This window comes from Haemorhous mexicanus, chromosome 3 (assembly GCF_027477595.1).
Source record: "Haemorhous mexicanus isolate bHaeMex1 chromosome 3, bHaeMex1.pri, whole genome shotgun sequence".
NCBI lineage: Eukaryota > Metazoa > Chordata > Aves > Passeriformes > Fringillidae > Haemorhous > Haemorhous mexicanus.
Window position 1 is genome coordinate 83,084,500 of NC_082343.1, and position 13,668 is coordinate 83,098,167.

Sequence of the window (13,668 nt, forward strand, 5' to 3'; positions counted from 1 at the left end):
GGGAAGGGAAAGCAAATCTTGCGACCCTGCAAAGAAAGGCTTACAAACACTCTGGAAAGGAGATATGATCAAAAGAAATGCAATTGCAAAAAACCCCCAAAAAAGGGAAAATTGGGAAATTTGGTGACTACAAGAAAGTGGTCTGGGCAGAAGCCAGGTGCAGTGCAAAGCACCAAAAGAGGCCAAAAATAACCTGACAGGTGTTGTAAAAAAAGGGCAAAAATCAAGGAGGCAGACACAACTTGGTGGGGAAGATATGAGCAACATTGCATGGATACTTAAAAAAAGAAAAAAAAAAATCTCAGCCAAAGTCAAAGCCATGAAAAGGCATGGCATGCAAACAACTGCAAGGACACGCACAACATACAGCAAGCCTTGCCAGAACTGATCCCTGCTGAAGGCCAAAACAAATAAGAAGGGCTTATACACACTCTGGAATGGAAATATGATCAAAGGAAACAAAATTGAAAAAAAAAAAAAGAAAAATGGAAAATTTGGTGACTACAAGAAAGAGGTCTGGGCAGAAGCCAGGTGCAGTGCAAAGCACCAAAAGAGGCCAAAAGGATGCTGACAGGTGTTGTAAAAGGAAAACAAAATCCAAGGAGGTACATACAACTTGGTGGGGAAGATATGAGGGACATGGCACGGATGCATTAAAAAAAAAAATTAAAAAAAAAAAAATCTCAGCCAGAGCCAAAGCCATGAAAAGGCATGACAGCCCAACAAGTGCAGGGACTTGCCCCAAAGCTTGTCCAATTGATCCCCATTAAAATCGCAAGATTTGGTTTCCCTTCCCGAAAGGAAATTTCATTTCCTTTTGGGAAGGGAAACCAAATCTTGCGACCCTGCAAAGAAAGGCTTACAAACACTCTGGAAAGGAGACATGATCAAAAGAAATGCAATTGCAAAAAACCCCCAAAAAAGGGAAAATTGGGAAATTTGGTGACTACAAGAAAGTGGTCTGGGCAGAAGCCAGGTGCAGTGCAAAGCACCAAAAGAGGCCAAAAGTAACCTGAGAGGTGTTGTAAAAAAAGGGCAAAAATCAAGGAGGCAGACACAACTTGGTGGGGAAGATATGAGCAACATTGCATGGATACTTAAAAAAAGAAAAAAAAAATCTCAGCCAAAGTCAAAGCCATGAAAAGGCATGGCATGCAAACAACTGCAGGGACACGCACAACATACACCAAGCCTTGCCAGAATTGATCCCTGCTGAAGGCCAAAACAAATAAGAAGGGCTTACACACACTCTGAAAAGGAGATATGATCAAAGGAAACAAAATTGAAAAAAAAAAAAAAGAAAAATGGAAAATTTGGAGACTACAAGAAAGTGGTCTGGGCAGAAGCCAGGTGCAGTGCAAAGCACCAAAAAAAGTTAAAAGAATGCTAACAGGTGTTGTAAAAGCAAAACAAAATCCAAGGAGATACATACAACTTGGTGGGGAAGATATGAGGGACATGGCACGGATGCATTCAAAAAAAACAAAAGAAAAAAAAAATCTCAGCCAGAGCCAAAGCCATGAAAAGGCATGACAGCCCAACAAGTGCAGGGACTTGCCCCAAAGCTTGTCCAATTGATCCCCATTAAAATCGCAAGATTTGCTTTCCCTTGCCGAAAGGAAATTTCATTTCCTTTCGGGAAGGGAAACCAAATCTTGCGACCCTGCAAAGTGAGGCTTACTAACACTCTGGAAAGGAGATATGATCAAAAGAAATGCAATTGCAAAAAACCCCCAAAAAAGGGAAAATTGGGAAATTTGGTGACTACAAGAAAGTGGTCTGGGCAGAAGCCAGGTGCAGTGCAAAGCACCAAAAGAGGCCAAAAATAACCTGACAGGTGTTGTAAAAAAAGGGCAAAAATCAAGGAGGCAGACACAACTTGGTGGGGAAGATATGAGCAACATTGCATGGATACTTAAAAAAAGAAAAAAAAAAATCTCAGCCAAAGTCAAAGCCATGAAAAGGCATGGCATGCAAACAACTGCAAGGACACGCACAACATACAGCAAGCCTTGCCAGAATTGATCCCTGCTGAAGGCCAAAACAAATAAGAAGGGCTTGCACACACTCTGGAATGGAGATATGATCAAAGGAAACAAAATTTAAGAAAAAAAAAAAGAAAAATGGAAAATTTGGTGACTACAAGAAAGTGGTCTGGGCAGAAGCCAGGTGCAGTGCAAAGCACCAAAAGAGGCCAAAAGGATGCTGACAGGTGTTGTAAAAGCAAAACAAAATCCAAGGAGGCAGACACAACTTGGTGGGGAAGATATGAGGGACATGGCACGGATGCATTCAAAAAAAAAAAAAGAAAAAAAAAATCTCAGCCAGAGCAAAAGCCATGAAAAGGCATGACAGCCCAACAAGTGCAGGGACTTGCCCCAAAGCTTGTCCAATTGATCCCCATTAAAATCGCAAGATTTGGTTTCCCTTCCCGAAAGGAAATTTCATTTCCTTTCGGGAAGGGAAACCAAATCTTGCGACCCTGCAAAGAAAGGCTTACAAACACTCTGGAAAGGAGATATGATCAAAAGAAATGCAATTGCAAAAAACCCCCAAAAAAGGGAAAATTGGGAAATTTGGTGACAACAAGAAAGTGGTCTGGGCAGAAGCCAGGTGCAGTGCAAAGCACCAAAAGAGGCCAAAAATAACCTGACAGGTGTTGTAAAAAAAGGGCAAAAAACAAGGAGGCAGACACAACTTGCTGGGGAAGATATGAGCAACATTGCATGGATACTTAAAAAAAGAAAAAAAAAATCTCAGCCAAAGTCAAAGCCATGAAAAGGCATGGTATGCAAACAACTGCAGGGACACGCACAACATACACCAAGCCTTGCCAGAACTGATCCCTGCTGAAGGCCAAAACAAATAAGAAGGGCTTACACACACTCTGGAATGGAGATATGATCAAAGGAAACAAAATTTAAGAAAAAAAAAAAGAAAAATGGAAAATTTGGTGACTACAAGAAAGTGGTCTGGGCAGAAGCCAGGTGCAGTGCAAAGCACCAAAAAAAGTTAAAAGAATGCTAACAGGTGTTGTAAAAGGAAAACAAAAACCAAGGAGGTACATACAACTTGGTGGGGAAGATATGAGGGACATGGCACGGATGCATTAAAAAAAAAAATAAAAAAAAAAAAAAATCTCAGCCAGAGCCAAAGCCATGAAAAGGCATGACAGCCCAACAAGTGCAGGGACTTGCCCCAAAGCTTGTCCAATTGATCCCCATTAAAATCGCAAGATTTGCTTTCCCTTCCCGAAAGGAAATTTCATTTCCTTTCGGGAAGGGAAACCAAGTCTTGCGACCCTGCAAAGAAAGGCTTACAAACACTCTGGAAAGGAGATATGATCAAAAGAAATGCAATTGCAAAAAACCCCCAAAAAAGGGAAAATTGGGAAATTTGGTGACTACAAGAAAGTGGTCTGGGCAGAAGCCAGGTGCAGTGCAAAGCACCAAAAGAGGCCAAAAGTAACCGGAGAGGTGTTGTAAAAAAAGGGCAAAAATCAAGGAGGCAGACACAACTTGGTGGGGAAGATATGAGCAACATTGCATGGATACTTAAAAAAAGAAAAAAAAAAATCTCAGCCAAAGTCAAAGCCATGAAAAGGCATGGTATGCAAACAACTGCAAGGACACGCACAACATACAGCAAGCCTTGCCAGAATTGATCCCCGCTGAAGGCCAAAACAAATAAGAAGGGCTTATACACACTCTGGAATGGAAATATGATCAAAGGAAACAAAATTGAAAAAAAAAAAAAGAAAAATGGAAAATTTGGTGACTACAAGAAAGAGGTCTGGGCAGAAGCCAGGTGCAGTGCAAAGCACCAAAAGAGGCCAAAAGGATGCGGACAGGTGTTGTAAAAGGAAAACAAAATCCAAGGAGGTACATACAACTTGGTGGGGAAGATATGAGGGACATGGCACGGATGCATTAAAAAAAAAAATTAAAAAAAAAAAAATCTCAGCCAGAGCCAAAGCCATGAAAAGGCATGACAGCCCAACAAGTGCAGGGACTTGCCCCAAAGCTTGTCCAATTGATCCCCATTAAAATCGCAAGATTTGGTTTCCCTTCCCGAAAGGAAATTTCATTTCCTTTTGGGAAGGGAAACCAAATCTTGCGACCCTGCAAAGAAAGGCTTACAAACACTCTGGAAAGGAGACATGATCAAAAGAAATGCAATTGCAAAAAACCCCCAAAAAAGGGAAAATTGGGAAATTTGGTGACTACAAGAAAGTGGTCTGGGCAGAAGCCAGGTGCAGTGCAAAGCACCAAAAGAGGCCAAAAGTAACCTGAGAGGTGTTGTAAAAAAAGGGCAAAAATCAAGGAGGCAGACACAACTTGGTGGGGAAGATATGAGCTACATTGCATGGATACTTAAAAAAAGAAAAAAAAAAATCTCAGCCAAAGTCAAAGCCATGAAAAGGCATGGCATGCAAACAACTGCAGGGACACGCACAACATACACCAAGCCTTGCCAGAATTGATCCCTGCTGAAGGCCAAAACAAATAGGAGGGGCTTACACACACTCTGAAAAGGAGATATGATCAAAGGAAACAAAATTGAAAAAAAAAAAAAAGAAAAATGGAAAATTTGGTGACTACAAGAAAGTGGTCTGGGCAGAAGCCAGGTGCAGTGCAAAGCACCAAAAAAAGTTAAAAGAATGCTAACAGGTGTTGTAAAAGGAAAACAAAAACCAAGGAGGTACATACAACTTGGTGGGGAAGATATGAGGGACATGGCACGGATGCATTAAAAAAAAAAATAAAAAAAAAAAAAAATCTCAGCCAGAGCCAAAGCCATGAAAAGGCATGACAGCCCAACAAGTGCAGGGACTTGCCCCAAAGCTTGTCCAATTGATCCCCATTAAAATCGCAAGATTTGCTTTCCCTTGCCGAAAGGAAATTTCATTTCCTTTCGGGAAGGGAAACCAAATCTTGCGACCCTGCAAAGAAAGGCTTACAAACACTCTGGAAAGGAGACATGATCAAAAGAAATGCAATTGCAAAAAACCCCCAAAAAAGGGAAAATTGGGAAATTTGGTGACTACAAGAAAGTGGTCTGGGCAGAAGCCAGGTGCAGTGCAAAGCACCAAAAGAGGCCAAAAATAACCTGAGAGGTGTTGTAAAAAAAGGGCAAAAATCAAGGAGGCAGACACAACTTGGTGGGGAAGATATGAGCAACATTGCATGGATACTTAAAAAAAGAAAAAAAAAAATCTCAGCCAAAGTCAAAGCCATGAAAAGGCATGGTATGCAAACAACTGCAAGGACACGCACAACATACAGCAAGCCTTGCCAGAACTGATCCCTGCTGAAGGCCAAAACAAATAAGAAGGGCTTACACACACTCTGGAATGGAGATATGATCAAAGGAAACAAAATTTAAGAAAAAAAAAAAGAAAAATGGAAAATTTGGTGACTACAAGAAAGTGGTCTGGGCAGAAGCCAGGTGCAGTTCAAAGCACCAAAAAAAGTTAAAAGAATGCTAACAGGTGTTGTAAAAGAAAAACAAAATCCAAGGAGGTACATACAACTTGGTGGGGAAGATATGAGGGACATGGCACGGATGCATTAAAAAAAAAAATAAAAAAAAAAAAAAATCTCAGCCAGAGCCAAAGCCATGAAAAGGCATGACAGCCCAACAAGTGCAGGGACTTGCCCCAAAGCTTGTCCAATTGATCCCCATTAAAATCGCAAGATTTGCTTTCCCTTCCCGAAAGGAAATTTCATTTCCTTTTGGGAAGGGAAACCAAATCTTGCGACCCTGCAAAGAAAGGCTTACAAACACTCTGGAAAGGAGATATGATCAAAAGAAATGCAATTGCAAAAAACCCCCAAAAAAGGGAAAATTGGGAAATTTGGTGACTACAAGAAAGTGGTCTGGGCAGAAGCCAGGTGCAGTGCAAAGCACCAAAAGAGGCCAAAAATAACCTGACAGGTGTTGTAAAAAAAGGGCAAAAATCAAGGAGGCAGACACAACTTGGTGGGGAAGATATGAGCAACATTGCATGGATACTTAAAAAAAGAAAAAAAAAAATCTCAGCCAAAGTCAAAGCCATGAAAAGGCATGGCATGCAAACAACTGCAAGGACACGCACAACATACTGCAAGCCTTGCCAGAACTGATCCCTGCTGAAGGCCAAAACAAATAAGAAGGGCTTATACACACTCTGGAATGGAAATATGATCAAAGGAAACAAAATTGAAAAAAAAAAAAAGAAAAATGGAAAATTTGGTGACTACAAGAAAGTGGTCTGGGCAGAAGCCAGGTGCAGTGCAAAGCACCAAAAGAGGCCAAAAGGATGCGGACAGGTGTTGTAAAAGGAAAACAAAATCCAAGGAGGTACATACAACTTGGTGGGGAAGATATGAGGGACATGGCACGGATGCATTCAAAAAAAAAATTAAAAAAAAAAAAAATCTCAGCCAGACCCAAAGCCATGAAAAGGCATGACAGCCCAACAAGTGCAGGGACTTGCCCCAAAGCTTGTCCAATTGATCCCCATTAAAATCGCAAGATTTGCTTTCCCTTCCCGAAAGGAAATTTCATTTCCTTTTGGGAAGGGGAACCAAATCTTGCGACCCTGCAAAGAAAGGCTTACAAACACTCTGGAAAGGAGACATGATCAAAAGAAATGCAATTGCAAAAAACCCCCAAAAAAGGGAAAATTGGGAAATTTGGTGACTACAAGAAAGTGGTCTGGGCAGAAGCCAGGTGCAGTGCAAAGCACCAAAAGAGGCCAAAAATAACCTGACAGGTGTTGTAAAAAAAGGGCAAAAATCAAGGAGGCAGACACAACTTGCTGGGGAAGATATGAGCAACATTGCATGGATACTTAAAAAAAGAAAAAAAAAAATCTCAGCCAAAGTCAAAGCCATGAAAAGGCATGGTATGCAAACAACTGCAAGGACACGCACAACATACAGCAAGCCTTGCCAGAACTGATCCCTGCTGAAGGCCAAAACAAATAAGAAGGGCTTACACACACTCTGGAATGGAGATATGATCAAAGGAAACAAAATTTAAGAAAAAAAAAAAGAAAAATGGAAAATTTGGTGACTACAAGAAAGTGGTCTGGGCAGAAGCCAGGTGCAGTGCAAAGCACCAAAAAAAGTTAAAAGAATGCTAACAGGTGTTGTAAAAGAAAAACAAAATCCAAGGAGGTACATACAACTTGGTGGGGAAGATATGAGGGACATGGCACGGATGCATTAAAAAAAAAAATAAAAAAAAAAAAAAATCTCAGCCAGAGCCAAAGCCATGAAAAGGCATGACAGCCCAACAAGTGCAGGGACTTGCCCCAAAGCTTGTCCAATTGATCCCCATTAAAATCGCAAGATTTGCTTTCCCTTCCCGAAAGGAAATTTCATTTCCTTTTGGGAAGGGAAAGCAAATCTTGCGACCCTGCAAAGAAAGGCTTACAAACACTCTGGAAAGGAGATATGATCAAAAGAAATGCAATTGCAAAAAACCCCCAAAAAAGGGAAAATTGGGAAATTTGGTGACTACAAGAAAGTGGTCTGGGCAGAAGCCAGGTGCAGTGCAAAGCACCAAAAGAGGCCAAAAATAACCTGACAGGTGTTGTAAAAAAAGGGCAAAAATCAAGGAGGCAGACACAACTTGGTGGGGAAGATATGAGCAACATTGCATGGATACTTAAAAAAAGAAAAAAAAAAATCTCAGCCAAAGTCAAAGCCATGAAAAGGCATGGCATGCAAACAACTGCAAGGACACGCACAACATACAGCAAGCCTTGCCAGAACTGATCCCTGCTGAAGGCCAAAACAAATAAGAAGGGCTTATACACACTCTGGAATGGAAATATGATCAAAGGAAACAAAATTGAAAAAAAAAAAAAGAAAAATGGAAAATTTGGTGACTACAAGAAAGTGGTCTGGGCAGAAGCCAGGTGCAGTGCAAAGCACCAAAAGAGGCCAAAAGGATGCGGACAGGTGTTGTAAAAGGAAAACAAAATCCAAGGAGGTACATACAACTTGGTGGGGAAGATATGAGGGACATGGCACGGATGCATTCAAAAAAAAGAAAAGAAAAAAAAAATCTCAGCCAGAGCCAAAGCCATGAAAATGCATGACAGCCCAACAAGTGCAGGGACTTGCCCCAAAGCTTGTCCAATTGATCCACATTAAAATCGCAAGATTTGCTTTCCCTTCCCGAAAGGAAATTTCATTTCCTTTCGGGAAGGGAAAGCAAATCTTGTGATCCTGCAAAGTAAGGCTTACAAACACTCTGGAAAGGAGATATGATCAAAAGAAATGCACATGCAAAAAACCCCCAAAAAAGGGAAAATTGGGAAATTTGGTGACGAAAAGAAAGTGGTCTGGGCAGAAGCCAGGTGCAGTGCAGAGCACCAAAAGAGGCCAAAAATAACCTGGGAGGTGTTGTAAAAAAAGGGCAAAAATCAAGGAGGCAGACACAACTTGGTGGGGAAGATATGAGCTACATTGCATGGATACTTAAAAAAAGAAAAAAAAAAATCTCAGCCAAAGTCAAAGCCATGAAAAGGCATGGCATGCAAACAACTGCAGGGACACGCACAACATACACCAAGCCTTGCCAGAATTGATCCCCGATGAAGGCCAAAACAAATAAGAGGGGCATACACACACTCTGAAAAGGAGATATGATCAAAAAAACAAAATTGAAAAAAAAAAAAAGAAAAATGGAAAATTTGGTGACTACAAGAAAGTGGTCTGGGCAGAAGCCAGGTGCAGTGCAAAGCACCAAAAGAGGCCAAAAATAACCTGACAGGTGTTGTAAAAAAAGGGCAAAAATCAAGGAGGCAGACACAACTTGGTGGGGAAGATATGAGCAACATTGCATGGATACTTAAAAAAAGAAAAAAAAAAATCTCAGCCAAAGTCAAAGCCATGAAAAGGCAAGGCATGCAAACAACTGAACGGACACGCACAACATACAGCAAGCCTTGCCAGAATTGATCCCTGCTGAAGGCCAAAACAAATAAGAGGGGCTTACACACACTCTGAAAAGGAGATATGATCAAAAGAAACAAAATTGAAAAAAAAAAAAAGAAAAATGGAAAATTTGGAGACTACAAGAAAGTGGTCTGGGCAGAAGCCAGGTGCAGTGCAAAGCACCAAAAAAAGTTAAAAGAATGCTAACAGGTGTTGTAAAAGCAAAACAAAATCCAAGGAGGTACATACAACTTGGTGGGGAAGATATGAGGGACATGGCACAGATGCATTCAAAAAAAAAAAAAAAAAAAAAAAATCTCAGCCAGAGCCAAAGCCATGAAAAGGCATGACAGCCCAACAAGTGCAGGGACTTGCCCCAAAGCTTGTCCAATTGATCCCCATTAAAATCGCAAGATTTGCTTTCCCTTCCCGAAAGGAAATGAAATTTCCTTTCGGGAAGGGAAACCAAATCTTGCGACCCTGCAAAGTAAGGCTTACTAACACTCTGGAAAGGAGATATGATCAAAAGAAATGCACTTGCAAAAAACCCCCAAAAAAGGAAAAATTGGGAAATTTGGTGACTACAAGAAAGTGGTCTGGGCAGAAGCCAGGTGCAGTGCAGAGCACCAAAAGAGGCCAAAAATAACCTGACAGGTGTTGTAAAAAAAGGGCAAAAATCAAGGAGGCAGACACAACTTGGTGGGGAAGATATGAGCTACATTGCATGGATACTTAAAAAAAGAAAAAAAAAAATCTCAGCCAAAGTCAAAGCCATGAAAAGGCATGGCATGCAAACAACTGCAGGGACACGCACAACATACAGCAAGCCTTGCCAGAATTGATCCCTGCTGAAGGCCAAAACAAATAAGAGGGGCTTACACACACTCTGAAAAGGAGATATGATCAAAGGAAACAAAATTGAAAAAAAAAAAAAAGAAAAATGGAAAATTTGGAGACTACAAGAAAGTGGTCTGGGCAGAAGCCAGGTGCAGTGCAAAGCACCAAAAAAAGTTAAAAGAATGCTAACAGGTGTTGTAAAAGCAAAACAAAATCCAAGGAGGTACATACAACTTGGTGGGGAAGATATGAGGGACATGGCACGGATGCATTCAAAAAAAAGAAAAGAAAAAAAAAATCTCAGCCAGAGCCAAAGCCATGAAAAGGCATGACAGCCCAACAAGTGCAGGGACTTGCCCCAAAGCTTGTCCAATTGATCCACATTAAAATCGCAAGATTTGCTTTCCCTTCCCGAAAGGAAATTTCATTTCCTTTCGGGAAGGGAAAGCAAATCTTGCGACCCTGCAAAGTAAGGCTTACAAACACTCTGGAAAGGAGATATGATCAAAAGAAATGCACTTGCAAAAAACCCCCAAAAAAGGGAAAATTGGGAAATTTGGTGACTACAAGGAAGTGGTCTGGGCAGAAGCCAGGTGCAGTGCAGAGCACCAAAAGAGGCCAAAAATAACCTGGGAGGTGTTGTAAAAAAAGGGCAAAAATCAAGGAGGCAGACACAACTTGGTGGGGAAGATATGAGCTACATTGCATGGATACTTAAAAAAAGAAAAAAAAAAATCTCAGCCAAAGTCAAAGCCGTGAAAAGGCATGGCATGCAAACAACTGCAGGGACACGCACAACATACACCAAGCCTTGCCAGAATTGATCCCCGCTGAAGGCCAAAACAAATAAGAAGGGCTTACACACACTCTGGAATGGAGATATGATCAAAAGAAACAAAATTGAAAAAAAAAAAAAAGAAAAATGGAAAATTTGGTGACTACAAGAAAGTGGTCTGGGCAGAAGCCAGGTGCAGTGCAAAGCACCAAAAAAAGTTAAAAGAATGCTAAAAGGTGTTGTAAAAGCAAAACAAAATCAAAGGGGGCAGACACAACTTGGTGGGGAAGATATGAGGGACATTGCATGGATACATAAAAAAAGAAAAAAAAAAATCTCAGCCAAAGTCAAAGCCATGAAAAGGCATGGCATGCAAACAACTGCAGGGACACGCACAACATACAGCAAGCCTTGCCAGAATTGATCCCCGCTGAAGGCCAAAACAAATAAGAAGGGCTTACACACACTCTGGAATGGAGATATGATCAAAAGAAACAAAATTGAAAAAAAAAAAAAAGAAAAATGGAAAATTTGGAGACTACAAGAAAGTGGTCTGGGCAGAAGCCAGGTGCAGTGCAAAGCACCAAAAAAAGTTAAAAGAATGCTAACAGGTGTTGTAAAAGCAAAACAAAATCCAAGGAGGTACATACAACTTGGTGGGGAAGATATGAGGGACATGGCACGGATGCATTCAAAAAAAAAAAAAGAAAAAAAAAATCCCAGCCAGAGCCAAAGCCATGAAAAGGCATGACAGCCCAACAAGTGCAGGGACTTGCCCCAAAGCTTGTCCAATTGATCCCCATTAAAATCGCAAGATTTGCTTTCCCTTGCCGAAAGGAAATTTCATTTCCTTTCGGGAAGGGAAACCAAATCTTGCGACCCTGCAAAGAAAGGCTTACAAACACTCTGGAAAGGAGACATGATCAAAAGAAATGCAATTGCAAAAAACCCCCAAAAAAGGAAAAATTGGGAAATTTGGTGACTACAAGAAAGTGGTCTGGGCAGAAGCCAGGTGCAGTGCAGAGCACCAAAAGAGGCCAAAAATAACCTGACAGGTGTTGTAAAAAAAGGGCAAAAATCAAGGAGGCAGACACAACTTGGTGGGGAAGATATGAGCAACATTGCATGGATACTTAAAAAAAGAAAAAAAAAAATCTCAGCCAAAGTCAAAGCCATGAAAAGGCATGGCATGCAAACAACTGCAGGGACACGCACAACATACAGCAAGCCTTGCCAGAATTGATCCCTGCTGAAGGCCAAAACAAATAAGAGGGGCTTACACACACTCTGAAAAGGAGATATGATCAAAGGAAACAAAATTGAAAAAAAAAAAAAAGAAAAATGGAAAATTTGGAGACTACAAGAAAGTGGTCTGGGCAGAAGCCAGGTGCAGTGCAAACCACCAAAAAAAGTTAAAAGAATGCTAACAGGAGTTGTAAAAGCAAAACAAAATCCAAGGAGGTACATACAACTTGGTGAGGAAGATATGAGGGACATGGCACGGATGCATTCAAAAAAAAAAAAAGAAAAAAAAAATCTCAGCCAGAGCCAAAGCCATGAAAAGGCATGACAGCCCAACAAGTGCAGGGACTTGCCCCAAAGCTTGTCCAATTGATCCCCATTAAAATCGCAAGATTTGCTTTCCCTTGCCGAAAGGAAATTTCATTTCCTTTCGGCAAGGGAAAGCAAATCTTGCGACCCTGCAAAGTAAGGCTTACAAACACTCTGGAAAGGAGATATGATCAAAAGAAATGCACTTGCAAAAAACCCCCAAAAAAAGGAAAATTGGGAAATTTGGTGACTACAAGAAAGTGGTCTGGGCAGAAGCCAGGTGCAGTGCAAAGCACCAAAAGAGGCCAAAAGTAACCTGAGAGGTGTTGTAAAAAAAGGGCAAAAATCAAGGAGGCAGACACAACTTGGTGGGGAAGATATGAGCTACATTGCATGGATACTTAAAAAAAGAAAAAAAAAAATCTCAGCCAAAGTCAAAGCCATGAAAAGGCATGGCATGCAAACAACTGCAGGGACACGCACAACATACAGCAAGCCTTGCCAGAATTGATCCCTGCTGAAGGCCAAAACAAATAGGAGGGGCTTACACACACTCTGAAAAGGAGATATGATCAAAGGAAACAAAATTGAAAAAAAAAAAAAAGAAAAATGGAAAATTTGGAGACTACAAGAAAGTGGTCTGGGCAGAAGCCAGGTGCAGTGCAAAGCACCAAAAAAAGTTAAAAGAATGCTAACAGGTGTTGTAAAAGCAAAACAAAATCCAAGGAGGTACATACAACTTGGTGGGGAAGATATGAGGGACATGGCACGGATGCATTCAAAAAAAAGAAAAGAAAAAAAAAATCTCAGCCAGAGCCAAAGCCATGAAAAGGCATGACAGCCCAACAAGTGCAGGGACTTGCCCCAAAGCTTGTCCAATTGATCCCCATTAAAATCGCAAGATTTGGTTTCCCTTCCCGAAAGGAAATTTCATTTCCTTTCGGGAAGGGAAAGCAAATCTTGCGACCCTGCAAAGTAAGGCTTACAAACACTCTGGAAAGGAGATATGATCAAAAGAAATGCACTTGCAAAAAACCCCCAAAAAAGGGAAAATTGGGAAATTTGGTGACGACAAGAAAGTGGTCTGGGCAGAAGCCAGGTGCAGTGCAGAGCACCAAAAGAGGCCAAAAATAACCTGGGAGGTGTTGTAAAAAAAGGGCAAAAATCAAGGAGGCAGACACAACTTGGTGGGGAAGATATGAGCTACATTGCATGGATACTTAAAAAAAGAAAAAAAAAAATCTCAGCCAAAGTCAAAGCCGTGAAAAGGCATGGCATGCAAACAACTGCAGGGACACGCACAACATACAGCAAGCCTTGCCAGAATTGATCCCCGCTGAAGGCCAAAACAAATAAGAAGGGCTTACACACACTCTGGAATGGAGATATGATCAAAAGAAACAAAATTGAAAAAAAAAAAAAAGAAAAATGGAAAATTTGGTGACTACAAGAAAGTGGTCTGGGCAGAAGCCAGGTGCAGTGCAAAGCACCAAAAAAAGTTAAAAGAATGCTAAAAGGTGTTGTAAAAGCAAAACAAAATCAAAGGGGGCAGACACAACTTGGTGGGGAAGA